At 46.5% G+C, this 7,358-nt stretch overlaps 1 pseudogene; it reads right to left on the reverse strand.

Annotated features, from left to right (window-relative positions):
• Nucleotides 1-4,184: 4,184 nt before the first annotated feature.
• LOC136455315 (zinc finger protein ZAT12-like) lies at nt 4,185-4,679 on the reverse strand (annotated as a pseudogene).
• Nucleotides 4,680-7,358: the final 2,679 nt, after the last annotated feature.

Below are 7,358 nucleotides of genomic sequence, written 5' to 3' on the forward strand. Positions count from 1 at the left end.
GATCTAGTGGAGTGCTAACGTCCTTGAAAATGTTTGTGAAAATATGCTAACACATATGTACAAAGATGATACACATTGTGTTTAGCACTTAGGAGCAAGGATTCAAAACCTTCACCGACGCCCTATACAGAAAAGACAAGGTTTCATAGAGTGCACCGGACGCTGTCCTCGTGGGACCGGACGCATCCAGTGGCTAAACCTTGGCGTCGGTCAGTCAGCAGAGACTGACCGGACGCGTTCGGTCGCTCAGAGAGCTCTCTGGACTCTCTCTGAGTTGCACAGGACGCTGGCTGATAAAACCGACCGGACGCTACTCTGGCGTGTCCGGTGCTAATGATGTGGTGCTCGAGGGTTTGGTCTGTGTGTTGACCGGACGCTGGGTGAGTCCGGTCAAGGATGACCGGACGCGTCCGATCACGAATTTTCACCTCTGGAACCTTACTGGAAGTGACCGGACGTTGGGATCATGCGTCCGGTTGTGATCAAACTGACGTGTCCGGTCGTGAATAGAACCTCTCTAGAAACGACCGGACTCGGCAGAGGTGCGTTCGGTCTTGGCACTGTGCTGCGTCCGGTCATCACTTAACCATTGAAATCGGGCGCTCAGCATTTGAAGAGAGGATGACATGGCAGCCATCCGTTGACCGGACGCTGACAGGGTGCGTCTGGTCGATCTGACCGGCGCGTCCGGTCGCCTTGATTTTTAGTGGACTGAGGAGTCAACGGCTCTATTTCTTGGGGGTCTCTATTTAAGCCCTATTGCTGGCTCTAGCTCATTCTCTTGGCCATTTGCATTGACATAGCAACCTTATGAGCTTAGCCAAAGCCCTTCCACTCATCTCCATCATTGATTCATCATCTTTGTGATATTGAGAGTAAATTCAAGTGCATTGCTTGAGTGTTTACATCTAGAGGCACATAGTGTTCGTGTTTCACTGTAGGATTCTCTTGTTACTCTTGGTGGTTGCCATCATCTAAATGTCTTGGAGCAGCGAGGATCGTCGAGCGAAGGTTGGTGATTGTCTCCGGCTCCGATCGTGGTGATTGTGAGGGGTTCTTGACCTTTTTCCGGTGGAGAGCCAAAAGGTACTCTAGTAAATTGCTCGTGGCTTGTGTGATCCTCATCTTGTGTTGGTTGTGCGGCACCCTTTTGATGGTTTGACGTGTGATACCAATTAGCGCGTGAACCTCCAAGTGAGTGAATCACCACAACGATGACTAGCTTGCCGGCAAGCAAGTAAACCTCAGTAAAAAATCATTGTGTCATCATTTGATTCTGAGGTGATTGGTTTTCATTTGTATTCATTCTTTGTCGATGTTTTACCACCGGCGACCCGTCACGGGGTACCCGGGACGGTGATTTATTCGGAGGGGTATCGGCGTTTGCAGGAACTCGATGGTAAACGCAGAGAGGCAATGATTTATACTGGTTCGGCACGCCGAAAAGTCACGACGCCCTACGTCCAGTCTGGTGTGGATAGTATATTGCACCCTACGCTATTTATTGTGTTGCGAGGTATGTTGTGGTTGTGAGTTCTGTCGGTTATGTGTAGGTGCCGATCTAGGGACCCCTGCCCTCCTTTATATAGTCCATGAGAGGCGGAAGTCCTAGTCGGTTACAAAGTAGAGATCCTAGTAGGATTACGTGTAACTAGTCCTAGTAGGATTACATGTAGGGAATTCTAGTTGGACTGGGTCTTCTTCTCTCTTCTCCGTGGGAAACCCCATGGGTCCCGCATCGATATTCTTGTGATTGATTGGTTCATTCCTTGACTCGGTGGTATAACTATCTTACTCTCTCTCTTTATATTACCGCAAATTAGTTGTCAAGCTCTTTAGTGTAGCTAGTCGTGAGAGCTTGTTAGTTTGGTTAGTGTGACTCTTTAGTTAGCATTTGAGAGCATACTAACATAGTGTAGTCACATAGCCATTGCGTGGATAGTGACTAGAATTATGGTAGGTGGCTTGTATTTTTAGTAGGCTAGCGCAACACTCGATTCACCTCATATTTATCTAACCGGTGTGCTAAGTGTTGTTGTTAAAATTTTAATAGGCTATTCACCCCCCTCTAGCCATTAGGACCTTTCAGTTCACCACATCTATCTAAGTCGAATTTGAGTGAATTGTTATTTGCATATATTTACTTTAGTTAAACTTCTTATATCTTGTTAGAACTGTTTTATTTGATTTTTTAGGAGATTGATTTATTTTTGCATAGAGAGAGTTCATTGATATGTTTCGTCAGGGTGAGCGAAGATTACCTGTCTACGAATATGTGCGTCCTCTGTTTGAATATGTGCCTGATTTGTTTCATTAGCATGTAATCAGTTCTTTATATGATTTTGAACGTGGAAGAGTTTGTTTCGAAAACGATTTTTTTGCCGTATATGATTTTCGATGTGTAAGAGTTTATTTTTTAAATGTTGTTTTACCGCATATGCTTCTTTTTCAAAAATGTTTTTTTGCCATAACTTTTTTGCCGTATTTGTGTTTTTCTTTCGGATCAAATTTGGTGCGGTGTTTTTTTTTTGCCATATATGTTTTTATTTCGGATCAAATTTTTTTGGCGTCGTTTTTTTTGCCTAAGAGCATCTCTAAGAGTACCCATTATTTTTGTCCCTAAAACATGGAGTTTTGCAACTCCCAAAAAAAATTAGAAAGAATAATAAATGCCATCTCCAAAAGTTTCTAATATTTTTATCCTAAAAGTTTTTTATGCATTATTTTTTTTCGACGACCCAGCGATATGATGTTTTGCATCAGGGACCTTGAATTTGTTTCTGTGCCTGTTTAAGTCCTCTCTTTCTCTCTTACACTTTTCTCATCTAGAACCCTGTATTTCCTACTTTTCCTTTATCAGTGTTTTTTATTGATCTACAGATCTTAAAATGTTGTGATATTGCAGAAACACTTTTTGAGGCAGATCAATCTTTGTCGAATGGTTGATATGAATGCCACAGGTGATATTTAAAATAATTCGACAGCACATGTTATAAGACCGGTTATTTTAACTAGAGTATGCCAATTGTTTGGATCATTGACAATCTAAAACCTTTGACCGCACCACATGATTGTTGAAGATGACATCGCAATTGGTAGTTAAGCACCCTCACTCGTTCTTGTTTATTAGAAAAAAGATCGATAGTTGTGCATTGCGTATTGCTCGTAGTCGAATGATTGCAGCAACTGATGGAATGGCTAGCACATTTTTTTTCAATTTATAACAGTCCCTTTCCCAATGCTGTAGTATACATGATGGTTTTCTTGCTTTTGTTTTTTGCTCTTTGCTTCATTAAACATAAATGAGGATTTTCATCTGGGCAACACATCAAGTGATTGCAACACAACTTTGATTTTGGCACCGAATCTAACTGAAACTTTCTAAGAGGAACATATTTACTCATTTTCTCCATGTTGATGTAAAATTTCAAGTTCATTTTTAATAATTGCGGGAAATTGAAAATCCTGATATTATAAATCAAGAGTAAAGTGAAAAAATCGTTAAGGCCCCGTTTGATACTTGGAATTGAATACATTTTAATAATCATGATTTAGACACATACTAATTAAGCTAATATGGTTGTATATTGATTATATTTGTATATTATTGTTGTTTATACGAGAGAGATACTTATATGTTGCATTTCTACCCTAGAGAAGTGGGTTGAAGAGCGTGTTATGATTTACAAAGTACAAATATAGAATGATAATCTATAGAATCAATTTTTATCTCCCATCCTATGAATTTGAGATAGTTTTATATGTGAACTTTAAAAAGTGGTGGAATGTCAAATTTCAAGCCAAATAACCTAATTTATTAAGTAGATTTCAATTCCTCCAAACAAAAGGATTCAAACAGCCCCTAATATTTATTGGAGTTTGAAGTTGAATTTATAAAGGAATTAAGGTTTTCTTTGTTTCAGCTAGGGATCTGGAAAAGAAAAATAGCATGTAGATCCTAGATCGTGGAGAGCTAAGGGTCCAAAAGGCGAAAAGCTCTCGGTTTAGTGGCTACGCTAAGTTTTGATTAATTGGGGTGATTTAGGTGAAAAATTAGATCAGTTCCCCTTCAATCTTCATGGAGAACGGGTTAATCCAAATCAACCCTAACTTGTATGAACACATGCTATTTGCACTTTAAACTGCACGAATTCATGTTCATTAGTTTATTCATCTTCTTGCGTTTATTTTGGTGTATTCGTCTTCTTGCTGGGCGCCTCGGCGGCGTCGGCCTCGGCCTCGGCGCGGTGCCGGCGCATGTGGCTGCCGAGCGCCTGGCCGATGGCGAACTCAAGCCCGCAGACGGGGCACTCGTGCACCCTCGGTTTGGCCGGCTGCTGCGGCGGCGGCGTCGTCGGCAGCTGCAGCTGCAGCGGCTGGCGCCCGAGACAGAGCCCCACGTGATCGACGACGACTGGCCGCTGGATCACCCTCGGCGCTTGTGGCTGGCGCGGTGACCCCCGAGCGCCTGGAACGTGGGGAACTGCCGGCTGCACGTCTTGCACTCGAACACGCGCCCGTGCGCGGCGCGCCCCGCGGGGAACGGCGTCACCCCGACCCCGTGGTGGTGGGCGTGCTGCTGCTGCGCCTGCGCGAGGAGCACCAGCAGGCGGGCGGCGGGCCGTGTCCGCTGTGCCCGCCTCCAACTCCCACGCCGCCCTTTCCCTCTTGGCCATCGGCTGGATAGCTAGCTGGTTACCCCCAAAACCACGCGGAAGCGACCGGGTAACGTGCGGCAGTTGTGTGTAAGGCATGGGGGACGCAGGGGCTCGTATATGGCCATCAGCTGTGCGCACAGGCGGCGTGAAGAGCAGGTTCCAGCCCGGTCGGGGTCCGTTTCAGACCGCCTGCCCTGCACGTACTACGCAGGATGAATGGGGCACGACTAAGGATGGCAACGGGATGTATCCGTCGTGTATCGCCGGAACGTTTTCTTCCCCGCTATGGAGAATTCATTCCGTTCCCGTCCCCGTTAACTGTCTCGGGTATAGATTTTTGTCCATCCCCGTACCCGTCGGGCATCAGTCGGGTAACAGATACCCGACGGGTACTGCATACCCGATAAATAAGGACATTTGGGGTCGCAGCTTTACAATCAGAGACGTTTCTTCTTCACCCGGGTATAAGTGTCGAAGTCTCGGAGATGCTGAGGAGAAAGAGCGAGGTTGCGAGAAGGACGAGCAAAGGTGGCAGAGGGACCGAACTGAGGAAAGCGAGGGGCACGAGCGCTCGTGAGGCAGGCGTGCTTGTGCTGCTGGCGGAGATGGTGAGGAAAAATTGAACTAGGGTTCCTAGAACACACAAACTATATATATATGATTGTTCAGATTTGGACCAAAATACCTATGTTGAGCTTCTTTGAGCCTAATACTCGCACGACAGCTCAAATAGTCGGGTTCCCCAACGGGTAACGGGGACGGGTAAACAGGGAACGTTCCCGTACCCGCTATACCCGTCGGGGATGGATTCTTGTCCATTTAGATGCCCGCGGGTAAAGATATGATCCCATCCCGTCCCCTAATAGATCAAATACCCGTCGGGTATCGGGTATCGGGGCCCGTTGCCATCTTTAGGCACGACTCGCTTGTACGTGGTGGGTTGCGTCCCGCCCGCGACTTGGATTGGATGCCGTCCGTTCGTTCGTTCGCCAGGTTTTACTTCTGCCGCGACGACGGATGCTCTCGAGCGGGCACGCCTTTGACACCTCCATCTACAATTCTCCATCGACGATGGCCGGCCGGTTGGTGTCTTGGTGACTCCTCCATCGGGGTACAAACAGTACGTTCAATTCCATTTAACATTTAGGCCCCCTTTTGTTTGAAGGAATGGCAAAGGAATTTTGGAGGATTGAGATTCCTATGGTTTTATTCCTACGGAGCCCTTTGGTTCACTGGAGAAACAAATGAATAAATCCTTAGGATTCCATTCCTGTGGCCTCGTTTTACAGAAAACCAAAAATGAGATCGAAGCTCTTGAAAACTTTCCTGGCGCGAAAAGGACAGCTCGCGCGCCTCACGCCCTCGCTTGTCTCCCGCTGGCTCGACTAGATGATGGCTTTGATGAATCTTCTATGGTAGGGAGAACAAATAACATGAATTCATCTTCATTTTGTGATCGGCGTCGATAGTTTGGATCCATGACTAACACAGTGGAAAACCAATTAGGGTACTCAAATATGTTGCAGATTCACTATAAACAGATGGCTACCACCTGGTATTCGAGATGTGAAATAACAAATAAATGTCACTAGCAAGATTGACGTGTACAGAACAAAAACAAAATTATGAGATTCATGACTCACCGTATGAAGTATCTGGTCAGAGCTCTTGAAGAGTTTGGAGGTGAGCTCGTTGTGTTTGGAGATGAACTGTGTGCTTGGAGATGAACAAGATGTGGTTTGTACAGGCGCGTGTGCATATAGGCGCATCACTTCCCTCTCTGCAGTAGGAGGCCACCGGGCCCAGGCGCGCAGGGCACGGCCGCCGTCTGGACTTCGATCGATTCGCGGTCCCGGCGCGGGCCAACAGCGGGGGCGGTCGGCGGAGCGGCAGCGGGCCAACGGCGGGGCGGTCGGCGGAGGAAGGAATGGACCCAGCGGATCGCGCGCGTCGCCGGCGTGCAGCTATGGAGGACCGGAGGGCGGCCGGCCAAGCGGGCGAGCGGCGCGGGCGCGCGGGGCGGAGCCGCCGTGCGAGCGTGATTGGAGGCTGGGAGTGCGCCGTCACTGCTCTGCTACTGCTAGTCTGCTTGCCCTATCTCCTGAGGCCTTCGGCTGTGCGTCATGAATGGGCCAAGCCGCCAAATTGAGAATGGGCCAGTTTAATTCAAATTGAGAGCAGCACGCTGTACAATTCCTTTGGTTTTCCTGAGTTGTTGCCAAAGGGCTTCTAAGTCCATATTCCTATGTTTCTAATTCCATAGGATTGGAGAAGTGGTGCACTTCATTCCTATAATTTTTCTTTTCATATCCTTTTTCTACCCTCCAATCCAAAGGAGGCCTTATTGGGTCGATCGACTGGCCCGCACGGAATAATCGTCGCCACTGGTCAGCTGAAAAAACAAACCGAAACACTATTCTAGCTGATTGGTTGGGAGAGAAAAATATTATTCCAACTAAAAATAAGTTAAAAATGCAATTCTGCGCACTGATTCCTGTCAGGACCAGTGGATTATCTGACCTAGTAGTCTCGCATTAAAGAAAGGAGGGCGAACGACCTACTAGAAGTTTTATAATAATAATTTATAAAGCTCCGCCTTCCTTGAACTGCTCCAATTTAAGTACATGCCAATTTTCCCTCGCTCTCCTTTCTCATTTCGTAAAGTTTTGTTTAATCATTAACTTTTACATCATTTCATCG

The sequence above is a fragment of the Miscanthus floridulus genome, chromosome 5 (assembly GCF_019320115.1).
Source record: "Miscanthus floridulus cultivar M001 chromosome 5, ASM1932011v1, whole genome shotgun sequence".
NCBI classification, from domain to species: domain Eukaryota; kingdom Viridiplantae; phylum Streptophyta; class Magnoliopsida; order Poales; family Poaceae; genus Miscanthus; species Miscanthus floridulus.